General features: G+C 33.3%; 1 long non-coding RNA gene across 1 annotated transcript; it reads left to right on the plus strand.

The window, feature by feature from the left end:
* Positions 1–7,667: 7,667 nt before the first annotated feature.
* On the plus strand, positions 7,668–8,352 carry LOC136067958 (uncharacterized). Its single transcript, XR_010629353.1, has 2 exons — positions 7,668–7,912; positions 8,064–8,352. It is a non-coding gene; the product is annotated as an uncharacterized LOC136067958 (long non-coding RNA).
* The last annotated feature ends 5,509 nt before the right edge of the window (positions 8,353–13,861 follow it).

Here is a 13,861-nt window from a genome sequence, read left to right on the forward strand (position 1 = left end):
AGAAAAGTCTTACAGATTTGTCTTGGTATCAATGATAAGTTTAGCGATATGTATCCACATGGGATATTTATTAGATGGAATCGGTCTGGATAAAAGATTACAAATAGTCCTATTCATACCTTGACTAACTCTTTTAGAATATAAAGCAAATGCAACTAGCAAAATGTGATTAATACTTCCTCAAACCATGACAAATTATATCATACTCACCAACCTAGTAAACTATTATTTAGATAGGTTTGATCTTTATTAATGAATGCATTGATCTAAAATAATTAGGTGTACAGTACTCTATTAACTTCATGACACAATTATTTTTATTGGAATGATGATGAAGTATAATATAGTACTATTATTTTAAATCCATAAGAAGACAATTATTTTTATTGGAACAGAATCCTCAGATACCTAATCCATTATATCATAAAATTCATACCAAACAATTATCCCTCTAATCCCTTACTAACTTCAATCCTAATCCAAATGCAATTGTATTTTTCATCCTCATGGGAAAGGGGAAAAAGGGGTAGTCTCATAACCACATTCAACCAAGCTATTTCATCAAATTGTTGGTCAGCTATGCCAAATTGCCAATCTTGAACTATTACAAACTGCATCTATTTTACAATACTATATTTTAATTACCAAGCTATTTTAGTATGTCTTCAATAACAGGATATGCATCAACAACAAAAGGAAATGTTCCAAAATGTCTTAGAAAACTGAGATTTGTCATTGCAAAAAAAAAAATGATACAAGCATGTACACCGCTAATTCTCACCTAAGGAGACAGGGTGAGAATACATTAAGAACAGAAGATAAAAACCTATTGCCATCACAAGGAACCTCGGTGCACCGATTTACACATTTCCTCAAACAAAATGAGAAAACAAATAAAATCCGATTTACACATTTCCTCAAACAAAATGAAAAAATAAAAATAAAAACCCACAAGAATCAATCAAACCACAACTAGAATGCACATAAATAAAATCGAACATGCAACGAAGGAACATATATATTATAGTAAATAGTTAAAGAAAGATTCGTTTACTAGGATTTTAGAGGCTTTTTGGGTAGAATCTCCATCGATTCTACATATACGATTACAAAACAATAAACTACAAAAATTTAATCTACATAAAATTGAATTATCCATAAAAAAAAAAAAAAAATTAAAGCTAAAATTGGCAACTATAATTTCTTCTCTCCCCCTATTTTTCTCGATTAACCTATATTTTAGGAATTCGTCAAAAAATTCTCTCAAATCCACAACCATAAAAAGCACAAAATCATCAAAGATCTCAAGAGATTAAGCAAATTAATATCACGTTCAGTTGTGTAGAAAACAAAAGAGGAAAAATAAAAATTAGAAAACGAAAATTAAACTCAGATTTTTCATTTCCTTTTCGTTTTTAATTTTCCAAGCGACCAAACAGAGGAAAAAGCTGTAATAGTAAAGGAGATTGAGATCGAAGATGCTTGCCATTCAGGATTCATGACTGAATTGTCGTTGTTGGTGGAGGATCTATGAAGAGCTTGATCGGGTTATGGCGAAGAAGAACAATTGGAATGAAACTATGAAATGGGGAAAAGGGAAGAATAGATCAGAGGGAAGAAATGAAGAAAGTGGACGCTAATGAAACTGAAAAGTTCGGTTCAAGCATTTATATAGAGAGAGGATCGATGAGAGAGAGAGAGAGAGAGAGAGAGAGAGAGAGCTTACTGATTGATGAGGGAGGCTAAGAGGCGTGAGGTTTGTGGGTATTGGGTTGAGAGCACGACGACGAGAGGTTGAGAGCATGGTAGTGAGTTTGGGATCAGGAGCTAGGTTGAGAGTGAGCTGAGAGTGTTTTTCAATCTAGGGTTTTTTTCAACTGTGTTGAAATTTAGGGTTGTTTTCAATTTATAGCAAACCTAGAGCTATGTTTGATTAAATGTAGCTTAAACTAGTCTGGAGCTGCATTTAATCAAATGCAACTCTATAAAGGTTCAAGCTGCGTTTATCAAATGCAACTCTAGGATATATTGAAAAAATAAATAATAAAAAAATTTCCCGGATGGGTCTATAGCCGTGTTTTTAAAAACGCAACTTAAGGCATTTCCAGCTAAACGCAACCTCAACACATAAAAATGCGGCTTCAAAGTTGCTCTATAGCCGTGTTTAGAAAACACGGCTATACGTCTAGGGGTGAAGCCACGTTTTCCAAAAACGCGACTCAAATTACACCATGTAGCTGTGTTTTTGAAAAATGCAGCTTAAAAACATAGCTTCCGAACGCGTTTTTTGTAGTGAATATTCAATAAATAGTTGTAATGCATAATTTTTTTTAGAAAAATACATTTGCCAATAAATTTTTTTTTACACTCATAAAATTGGGTGTTTTTTCTTGATATTTGTGCATAGTTCAACTTTTTTTTATAAAAATGTACAAGAATTTTAGTTAATAGTCTTGTTAAGGAAAGTCACAAAACAAGTGTAGTTTGCTAATTTAAGAAGACAGAAGCTCGTGAACAAGCTGCAAGGAAGGGCTAATTAGAAGAGAGAAAAGAAAAGTAAACTTTGATGCTGCTATCATGGATGCTAGGGTGGTCATAACAGTAACATGCAGGGATTGAAGATGGAAGATTCACTAATGCTTAGGACTAATTTTCTTCTTCAGGGAGGTAGATGCATTATGGGAGAAGCCCCAGCAATCAAGCCAGCCTTGCTTGCTCTATCAAATGCAACTCTATAAAGGTTCAAGCTGCATTTAATCAAATGCAACTCTATAAAGGTTTTCTATAAAGGTTCAAGCTGCATTTAATCAAATGCAACTCTATAAAGGTTCAAGCTGCGTTTATCAAATGCAACTCTGGGATATATTGAAAAAATAAATAATAAAAAAATTTCCGGATGGGTCTATAGCCGTGTTTTTAAAAATGCAACTTAAGGCCTTTCCAGCTAAACGCAACCTCAACACATAAAAATGCGGCTTCAAAGTTGCTCTATAGCCGTGTTTAGAAAACACGGCTATACGTCCAGGGGTGAAGCCACGTTTTCCAAAAACGCGACTCAAATTACACCATGTAGCTGTGTTTTTGAAAAACGCAGCTTAAAAACATAGCTTCTGAATGCGTTTTTTGTAGTGAATATTCAATAAATAGTTGTAATGCATAATGTTTTTTAGAAAAATACATTTGCCAATAAATTTTTTTTTACACTCATAAAATTGGGTGTTTTTTCTTGATATTTGTGCATAGTTCAACTTTTTTTTATAAAAATGTACAAGAATTTTAGTTAATAGTCTTGTTAAGGAGAGTCACAAAACAAGTGTAGTTTGCTAATTTAAGAAGACAAAAGCTCGTGAACAAGCTGCGAGGAAGGGCTAATTAGAAGAGAGAAAAGAAAAGTAAACTTTGATGCTGCTATCATGGATGCTAGGGTGGTCATAACAGTAACATGCAGGGATTGAAGATGGAAGATTCACTAATGCTTAGGACTAATTTTCTCTTCAGGGAGGTAGATGCATTATGGGAGAAGCCCCAGCAATCAAGCCAGCCTTGCTTGCTCTATCAAATGCAACTCTATAAAGGTTCAAGCTGCATTTAATCAAATGCAACTCTATAAAGGTTCAAGCTGCGTTTATCAAATGCAACTCTGGGATATATTGAAAAAATAAATAATAAAAAAATTTCCCGGATGGGTCTATAGCCGTGTTTTTAAAAACACAACTTAAGGCCTTTCCAGCTAAACGCAACCTCAACACATAAAAATGCGGCTTCAAAGTTGCTCTATAGCCGTGTTTAGAAAACACAGCTATACGTCCAGGGGTGAAGCCACGTTTTCCAAAAACGCGACTCAAATTACACCATGTAGTTGTGTTTTTGAAAAACGCAACTTAAAAACATAGCTTCTGAACGCGTTTTTTGTAGTGAATATTCAATAAATAGTTGTAATGCATAATGTTTTTTAGAAAAATACATTTGCCAATAAATTTTTTTTTACACTCATAAAATTGGGTGTTTTTTCTTGATATTTGTGCACAGTTCAACTTTTTTTTTATAAAAATGTACAAGAATTTTAGTTAATAGTCTTGTTAAGGAAAGTCACAAAACAAGTGTAGTTTGCTAATTTAAGAAGACAGAAGCTCGTGAACAAGCTGCGAGGAAGGGCTAATTAGAAGAGAGAAAAGAAAAGTAAACTTTGATGCTGCTATCATGGATGCTAGGGTGGTCATAACAGTAACATGCAGGGATTGAAGATGGAAGATTCACTAATGCTTAGGACTAATTTTCTTCTTCAGGGAGGTAGATGCATTATGGGAGAAGCCCCAGCAATCAAGCCAGCCTTGCTTGCTCTATCCAATGCTGCCAGTTTGAATAGTCTAAACAATATTTTCGAAGGTGGTGCTGGGAAAGTCTTAAATTTTTTGAACTAGATGGCCCTTAGACCAGAGGGGGCAATGGCCTCCACCAATATTTTTTTTTTTAAATATTATTATTATTATTATATATATATATATATGTGTGTGTGTGTATTAACTTTAGCAATATTGTTATATAAAATTACATTTTATTTCCCTTAAACAATAACATTAATTCTTTTAAGTGTAATACTATACTTACAAATTTTTTTACAACATTTTTACAAACTGTTTCGGTAGCAAATTTTTATTGGTTTGCATAATGGGCCCATCACTCACATCATTTTTCTACTTACTAATAACCACTTATTATATCACTAATTTATTAAAAAGTTTGTGGTTCTAGCATTTTCCTCATTTTAGTGAACATAAAAAAAAATTTATAGATTTAAAATCTAAAACAAAATATACAAGCCCAAAAAATAGCTCAACAAAAAAAATTAGCAATAGTAAAACTAAAAAAAATTAAGCTCAATTAACCAATTTTATCCAAAATAAACAACCACACCCTTTAAAAAATTCTAAACAAAAATAATTTTGTTCTTACCCACACACAAAAATAAAATAAAAAAATAAAAAATCTTAGTAGTTAAATAGTAGCAAAGTCAGAAGTTGAAACTGTGCATGCACACAGTCAATAATAAAGTCGCCCCCTAATTCAAAGTTCTAGCTTTGTCCCTGACTCGTTGTTTCCTTTTTGCTGGTGTGATTATTATATAACATGGTTTGATCACTATGGACCCTAAATTAATACCTAACTAAAAAAGTTAGCACATTTTCATGCCTTAAATGACAAAGCATATGGGTCAAATTCCAAACCAAAACCATCTCTCTAAATTTAACCCTTCAAAATCTAGGCCAATTCTTGTGTTGATTCATCGTAATGGTGGTACAGGTCGTGTACTTGTAATTTCAAACAAAATTAAGTAAAATTTGAATATGAAAAGGTTGGTTTTAATGTGATTATTATATTTGAGCCAACCCTTATGACAAGAAGTTTATGAATTGATACATTCAAGCCATGCAATGATTGGTATAAGCCTGGCTCGGTGTTTATGCAAGTGGTGCGGCTTGAGACTGCATGAGCGGTGGAGATTTGCTGTGCAAGATTGGCTAGGAATGTGGGGTCAAAAGTACACGGAATATAGGATACAAGCTGAGGAGTGTAGCTTGATAGAGAATTATATCAATGACGACATGGTAATAAGAGACCCAGTTGTTTTAAAAGGAACGGATTGGTCCCTTATGAATGTATATATATTTAAAGAAATGCATTTGTTTGAACACTCCGGGTTGTGTAGTACTAGCAAGTCAGGAAGAGGAGATTTGAAGAAGTCTCTATTAGATACACCGGAAAATCTTAGTAGAGTTAGAAGGCTCTTGTTGGCTTGTATTAGTAATAAAATTAAGTTTTAGAAAGCTGCAAATCTTTGCTATATTCACAATGTGTAAGCAATAATTTAATTTACTATATATCATATGGTCTGTAGTGAACATTTTAGTTAGTTGAAGATCGCTAGCTACCAACAGTTCGATACTTCGATCCCATTTTCATCTTAAAAGGGGATCTTTTAAATTTTAACGAGTGCCTAAAGACCTATAATGGCTTGTCAAGTTTATCCAATAGTTGATAGGGTTAGTGGTCACAATTGCTTGGAGTATATGGTTTAACAAGGAAAGGCCAGGCAAAAAAGTTAAATTGGTAGCCAATTTTCCAAATTATTGATAGCAGATAATTATATGAGAAGCAGAGATTTCAAGAGACAATGGGCCCTCATATTTAATGAGAGGACCTAATAAAAAATGTTGTACTAATTTGCAGAATAGTTTTAGTTCCAATGGTACAAAATCATAGAAACAAAGAGAATGTAGAACTTGTTACTAATTTGCATTACAAAATCTTATAATACAACCATCTTTATGATTTAGGAAATGGTATGTTTTACTATATCCTAGTAAACTACTCCTTACACCATAATTATCTACCAAAATCCCATCTAGGGTAGGTTTCTCTATATACACACACAAAATGTTGAGGAACATCATATATAGCTATTATTTACGAAAATTTCAATCTAGCAATAATAGAAAGAACAAGTCAAATCCTATCTCTATCTACAATTTTCAGAGCCTTAATCTTGAAAGATAATATATTGACTTTAAAGGCCATATATATTAACTAGCTTTTGAACAAGTCCTCTAGACAAAATATTTTGTGAATGTAATGAAACCCCTGCTCAATTTTCTTGGTTAAGTTTCCCAATCAATATAATTGAGTCAATGACAAGCTCCTTGCATTTTAGGAGATTTTTTATTTTGTGAATATTGTAATGAAACCCCAGCTCAATTTTCTTGGTTAAGTTTCCCAATCAATATAATTGTAATTACACATGACTCAATTTTCCATCTCCTACACTTCACAAATTTTTGTCCATTCATAGTACCCATGACTCAATTACAACAACGAAAGAATCTCCTAAAATGCAAGGAGCTTTTAATTCTAGAACTCGAGTTCCTTGAAATTTTTTTTTCCTAAGTCCAAGTTCGCTATAATTCGATTGTTCAAAAATCGAGTTTTACATTTGGAACTCGATTTTTAGAAAATCGAGTTTTAAAACAGGGGCATTTCTTTAAATAGTTTCAGACATGGGACATTTTGCTGGAAAGTTTTGGCAAAAGGGTCAAATGCCCATTTTGGCCGTGCAATGAAATATGTTGGATGGCAAAGATAGATAAATTCCTACTCATTCTAATAGAGAGCATGAAATATGTTGGTTTTTTCTTTTAACTCAACCTAGATTATCCTGTCTTTCATGGGATCGATGTGCATAAAATATGTTGGTTTTTATTTTTTTTAGCTGCATAAAATATGTAGTTATGAACACAAAAAGTGTACAAATAAAATATGCGTCTTACTAATAATATTGCCTCACTACGTGTCAGCTTACAGGATGCATTGGATTTGGATGTTACATTGGTTGACTTAGGGGAAAAAATTATTGCACCAAAACACAAACCTATTAAATAACCAAAACAAGAATGTGATCTTAGCGTGGGTATTTGGTTGATATCTTTGACAAGTTTTAAATAATATATTCATTCTCCAATTATGCACAAAGGTAAACTTTTAAATTATGTCAATAACATTTTACTTCAACCAAGTGTTGTTCAATTTCTTCTACTACAAAAAAAAAGTGTTGTCCAATTATGTGAAGAAAAATGCACTCTAACTCACGATCGACATTACATCACATTAATCATTTTCGACTTAAAATGATTAATCATCATTGAGCTTTTTTCTTTTTCTTTTTGAGAAAGAATCATCATTGAGCTTTGATTGGGTATTTTGGATTCTCTTTTTTTCCTAATGTTTTTTAGGGGGAGCTAAGTTAGGATGTCTTTCTCTACTCAAATACTTTTATAATGTAATTTAGCTGTCTCTTTTAAATCACAGCCTAACGTGTGAGCTTGCACCCTCCTAATGCTTCCCACGTCTCTTCCATGAGGTTGCACTCTCTCTCTCTCCAAAAACTTCTTCCATAGAAAGTTTTAAGTCAAGAAAATCAGACATCAGATTGAGCAAAAGATTTACAAATTTCTTAGACTTCTTTGTTCTTCAATAATACCATTGTTTAACGCTTTTTATTTTGCTTGAAGTTTTAGATTGAAGATCTTCAATTACAGGAGCTTTAGAGCCAGCAAGGTGGGATATCTGTTGATTGTTTATAGTTTATGCCCAGAAAAGGATGAATAGATAGGAAAGCTTCAATCTTGGTATCAAAATCAAAATAATCTACAGAAAAGCTTGGATCGTATAGCGATATGAAGAAGAGAGATTCAACATGCCTTGCAATAATAGTCATTTTTTTCGTATTTCAGCTTTACTTATATTTATCACCAGTAACGAGAATGAATGTGTCACGTTCGACCAAGACCATTCAAGGTATGTGTTGCAAAACCCTTTTACATTCTCATCGTTCGTTGTGTGAAGACACTTACATTTGCTGTCTCAATAATCTACGTGTCACATAGACTCTCTGTGATCAAAATCAGTCACAATAAGGTGAAGAGTCTTGTGATTAAGTGATGAATATCTCTTATTACAACATACCAAGCCTTTGTAAGAATAGTTCCACTAAACTCCCTCGTGCTATCCTTTATCACTGATTAACCTGTTTTCTAGTTGACAAAAGTCATATAGCTGAACTGGTTAATGCCTCTTAGTATGTTTATGATATCCAAAATTCAAATATTTCATTCATTGTTATAACTATTGAATTATAAAATAACAAATAAATAAAACTTTTATTTTCCGACTTTCTTGATATGTATATTAGAAGATACTTCATCCTAGGTATCTAGTTCTCATCGTATAAAAAATTTAAAATATTATGGGGATTTTGGATTGGAGGAATTGAGACAAAAGTTACATTGTGAAGGCATCTATTCAGTATTAATGGACCATCCGCTTGATCACAACTTAATCACCATGTGAAGATGCTTAGTAATATTTTATCAAGTGATTTATTTCCATTTGGATCTTGTGACATTTGTCAAATTGATCAACCTTAAGATTTCTATTTCCCTTTAAAATTTAAGTATAAATATGGCATTTATTATCCTACCAATTAAATGGAGTCAAGTGGCAAAAAGTGCGACATAAAATGATCAATTATAGGTCAATATGTGACATAGTATTTTTGTTTTTTTTTAAAGATAATTTCAACTTATGACGTTTGCTCTTGATGATAGCTCTTTATTATCAAACCAAAACACCAATCAGTTTTTGATATAGGCGAAGAATGAATTCTAGATCTCTTATTCAATCATCAGAGACTTTACTAGTTAAACTAACTAGAACTCATGTGTCACATAGTATTTAAATATTTATCGCTTCTCGAGATTTAAAATTATCAATTAAGTTTTGGTGTTTGGTTTTTTTTTTTCTTATGAATGTATATATATTTAAAGAAATGCATTTGTTTTAACACTCCGGGTTGTGTAGTACTAGCAAGTCAGGAAGAGGAGATTTGAAGAAGTCTCTATTAGATACACCGGAAAATCTTAGTAGAGTTAGAAGGCTCTTGTTGGCTTGTATTAGTAAAAAATTAAGTTTTAGAAAGCTGCAAATCTTTGCTATATTCACAATGTGTAAGCAATAATTTAATTTACTATATATCATATGGTCTGTAGTGAACATTTTAGTTAGTAAGATCGCTAGCTACCAACAGTTCGATACTTCGATCCCATTTTCATCTTAAAAGGGGATCTTTTAAATTTTAACGAGTGCCTAAAGACCTATAATGGCTTGTCAAGTTTATCCAATAGTTGATAGGGTTAGTGGTCACAATTGCTTGGAGTATATGGTTTAACAAGAAAGGCCAGGCAAAAAAGTTAAATTGGTAGCCAATTTTTCAAATTATTGATAGCAGATAATTATATGAGAAGCAGAGATTTCAAGAGACAATGGGCCCTCATATTTAATGAGAGGACCTAATAAAAAATGTTGTACTAATTTGCAGAATAGTTTTAGTTCCAATGGTACAAAATCATAGAAACAAAGAGAATGTAGAACTTGTTACTAATTTGCATTACAAAATCTTATAATACAACCATCTTTATGATTTAGGAAATGGTATGTTTTACTATATCCTAGTAAACTACTCCTTACACCATAATTATCTACCAAAATCCCATCTAGGGTAGGTTTCTCTATATACACACACAAAATGTTGAGGAACATCATATATAGCTATTATTTACGAAAATTTCAATCTAGCAATAATAGAAAGAAAAGTCAATCCTATCTCTATCTACAATTTTCAGAGCCTTAATCTTGAAAGATAATATATTGACTTTAAAGGCCATATATATTAACTAGCTTTTGAACAAGTCCTCTAGACAAAATATTTTGTGAATGTAATGAAACCCCTGCTCAATTTTCTTGGTTAAGTTTCCCAATCAATATAATTGAGTCAATGACAAGCTCCTTGCATTTTAGGAGATTTTTTTTTTGTGAATATTGTAATGAAACCCCAGCTCAATTTTCTTGGTTAAGTTTCCCAATCAATATAATTGTAATTACACATGACTCAATTTTCCATCTCCTACACTTCACAAATTTTTGTCCATTCATAGTACCCCCTGGCTCTGTGTTTGTGCAAGTGGTGCCACTTGGGGCTGAATGGGTGTCACAGGTTTGCTTTGAAAAATCAGCTAAGGATATGGGGTTAGTGTACATGGAGTATAGGATAAAAGCAGAGGAGAGCAGTTTGATAGAGAAATATGACAAGGATGACACGATGATAAAAGACCCAGTTGCTTATAGAGGAAAGAATTGGTCCGCTGAGATTATGAGCATATATTTGAAGGAGCAAAATGTTAAGTTGGATTTGGTTAGGTTTAGGGATTACTTGAAGGAAATGTACAAGACAGCCAAGAAATTCATGGAGAAAGAGGGATAGTGATAATGGTCCTGCATATTGAAAGGACACTAGATGATTTAATAAGTGTATTTTGTATTTGTATTTATTTTTTAATTCTTTTTGTTTATAATTCAGAGTTTGAGATAAACAAAAACGGAAGCTTTGAGATAAGCATAAGAAGTTTGTTAAATATGTTTACTAAATGAGTTTCTTGTAGAGTGACTATTATGTCAAGGGTGCACGGTAGTAAAATTTAAAGGAAAAAATCGCTGACACAAAACTAATAATGAAATGGAGCTAGTGCTTCTAAATTTTATAAGAAATTATCATTTCTCTATTATATGAAAACAAAGGTTTTACATCAGATGAAGATCAAACACTCAGGTTCCTCATCTAACATGAGAATGAATACACTATACGATATCACCATTGCCTACTACACCCAACATATCTCTCTCTCATTTGATTGGGTAGTTTAAGTTGTTTAAAGCACAAGAACAACTTAGTTTTAAATACATTTCATATAGGTGGACATAAAAAAGGTTCCCAAAAAAAAATTTAAGAATAAATGAATAACCATATTAGTATATCAAAAACTTGCGAGTTAAGCAAAGACTAAAATCTTTTACTCCATTCTAATTCTTGGTTAGTTTTGTACTGGTAAATTATGAGAGAGAGAGAGAGAATTTTTTTTTACGTACAAGATAAAATTTCTACTCTAACCTAATCTAAGTATATATGTGTAGAGAGAGAAATTCAAATTTGAGAAATTACAAAGAAAATTTAAGTATCAACTTAATGAAATTGGTTCGTTCTAATCTTGATTTTTAGAGTTTCACAACAATCAGGGGGAAAAAATCAAAGCCTTTTAATTTATTTGTCTAGAAAAACTTCATTTTTAAACTTGAATCTACAGAGAAAGAGAAAGAATAGGAAAAAAAGTATGAATATATAATTTTTGGGATTGTGAGATATGTCATTCTACCTCAAAACTAATTGATGATGAGGAAGACATACTTAATTCTTTTATGATTTTTGACATCACACTACGTGGGCCTGTTTTTAAAGTGATTGTAGTGAGTCAAATTGTAGTTCCCCCAACAATCCCTTCTGCACAATGACACTCCCGTGACTCGAACCCATGACCTTAGCTCTGATACTATTTGTCAGATCATGAGCTATGTTATTCTACCTCAAAACCAATTGGTGATGAGAAAGATACACACAAGTCTTTTATGGCCTTCGACATCACACCACACAGGCTTGTTTTTAAAGTGGTTGTAGGGAGCTAAATTATGGTCCCCCCAACATAATTGATGTAATGAAATAATGTCATGTTTGTATTTATTTAGAGGGGTAGACTATGATAGAAACCTTTTTATTAAAATCTGTTAAGCCTCAACCCATAACTTATTAACTTCACATCATGTCAGGTTCTCAGAATGTAATAGATTTCGCCACCTCTAATCGATGCCCCTATCGACTATGAAGATCCAAGCACAACATTAACCAATCTAAATTCAAATCTTACATATACCAAGAAAGAAGCCAAAATTCATTGCTGACTTCTTAATTTTTTTTTTTTTTGGAGAAAAAAATTCATTGATGACTTAACAGTTAAAAAACAATTTTCATATAAAAAGAATGTAATAAGTTTCTGTAAGGACTCAATTTGAATTGAGTGTTGGGTTTTCAGCCCAACAAGCCCAAACAATAAATTTATAGAGTATGGGCTCAAGAACTAGTACTGTTTTTCAGGAAGGGTTCTACTCATCAAGTAACAAGGGATACTATTGATTCGCTCTATGAGGAAAAACTCTCCTCGGCCCTCTTTCAATTGGTCTGTTCTTCTCTCTCTCTTTTTTCTTTTTCTTTTTCTGGTCAGAAGTCCTTTCTGTTTTCTTCGTTTCTACATTATATACTTCGTTTCTCCTCTTGTTTCCTTTGTACACGTGTAGTTCTTATCCTGGGAGCTCCTTTCTGTCCCATCTAGTCCTACCGGAACCTTCAGCTTAGTGGTCATAAAGCTGCTTAGTTACTATTCAGGTATCACCTCCACATTAATGCGGCCAGAGTGTTAGGTGGACAGCATTTAATGAGGAGGTGATAGACTTTAGAAGATATTTTCTACCTTCTCCGACGCCTCTTTAAGCTATATCCAACTTCCAATTCAGCTACAACCTGGCAGAATCTTTCAGTCAGTACGAAGGTTACCTTCACCTCGGACTTTGGCGTCCTCGGACGTGTGCTATACCACCGTATATAACACCTGTTATACCTTTCATATCACCTATTTAACGTGAATAAAACTTCTAGGCTGTCCTCGGACATACGCGTATCCTCGGATCGGGCCTTTGGGCCCTGGGCCAATTCTGAGGGCTACTATACCTTTTTTAGGTAACAGGCCCACAATAGCCCCTCAAAATCTCGTTTTTTGCCATCTCGGAAAAAAGGGGATTTTGATATCCCCCCCATTTAATTCGTAGGTTTCCCCACTTTCAGAATGTCTTTTTGTTTGCCAAGGCGCGTTCCTGACGCTTCGGCGTCATGGGCACGCCATCATTAAATGGTAACTGCTCTGCTGTCCCACACGTTCAACGACCTGATGCAAATCTAACGGTGGGGTTCCTTTGCATTTATGGGCGGGGCTTTTCCCGCTTCTTTTTTCTGTGCCCTTGTAAAGTGCCTTTCAAATCAAATCTTTCTTCAGTTACATATTACTCTATCTCTCAGCACGTATTCATTGAATCTGTCTTTCTCTCATTATTCTACACTCTCATAAATACCAAGAGTCCGTCCGAGGAGCTTATTTTCCACACCTGTAAGTTTCTTTAACTCTCTCTACTTTTTCATTTTCTGTATCAAAAAATTTCTTTTTATTGCTAGAAGATGGGTAGATTTAAGTATCTAGTCGATTCCGAGGAGCAAATGGAATCATTTAGGGCTAAGTACAAGATTCCCTCGACAGTGGGTATGAGATACGCTTCCTCCCAAGTCTGGCGGCACAATAGAAAAACGGGGAGGTAGTCA

This window comes from Quercus suber, unplaced genomic scaffold (assembly GCF_002906115.3).
Source record: "Quercus suber isolate HL8 unplaced genomic scaffold, Cork oak 2.0 scaffold_92, whole genome shotgun sequence".
Taxonomy (NCBI): Eukaryota; Viridiplantae; Streptophyta; class Magnoliopsida; order Fagales; family Fagaceae; genus Quercus; species Quercus suber.